Source organism: Gekko japonicus, unplaced genomic scaffold (assembly GCF_001447785.1).
Source record: "Gekko japonicus isolate JY-2015 unplaced genomic scaffold, Gekko_japonicus_V1.1 scaffold7388, whole genome shotgun sequence".
NCBI lineage: Eukaryota > Metazoa > Chordata > Lepidosauria > Squamata > Gekkonidae > Gekko > Gekko japonicus.
Genome location: NW_015168890.1, coordinates 1,907 through 2,471, shown reverse-complemented (window position 1 = coordinate 2,471; position 565 = coordinate 1,907).

Here is a 565-nt window from a genome sequence, read left to right as displayed (position 1 = left end):
CTCCCCACCCCTGCCTGCCTGGGGCCAGGGAGGGCCTTGGCGGGGCTTCCTTGCACTCCCGCCGGCCTTGCAGGTCCACTGCCGGCCCCTCAAGGCCGGGGGCCGGCGGCGGCCGGGACCGTTGGGGCCTTATGACACACTTCCGTTGATGTCAGGGGGTGTGGCCTTATGACACACTTCCGGTGATGTCAGGGGGTGTGGCATATGCTAATGAGTTATGCTAATGAGTTCCCCTAGCTCTTTTTCTACGAAACGACCCCTGTCCAGGGGCATAAACTATGGGGGCAGTGAGGCTCAACCTCTCCCGGATTTCTAGGCTGCCGGGTAGCATCATGAAGCTGCTTAGGCTTAAACTGTGCAGTCTCATTCTCTCCGCTTTCTTTCTTTGGGACATTTACTTGCCACAAAGGAGCACCCCTCTACTGCCTGACCCTATTTTTCCTTGAGATCTTTGGAAGTTCTGCCAAAAGCCCCTACTCTCAACCTCTGGGTCATCGAAACGCACCATGTACTAGAAGTTAAGGTGATTTTGTTATCCTGGGACCAATGTTCCCTCTAAGCTGTG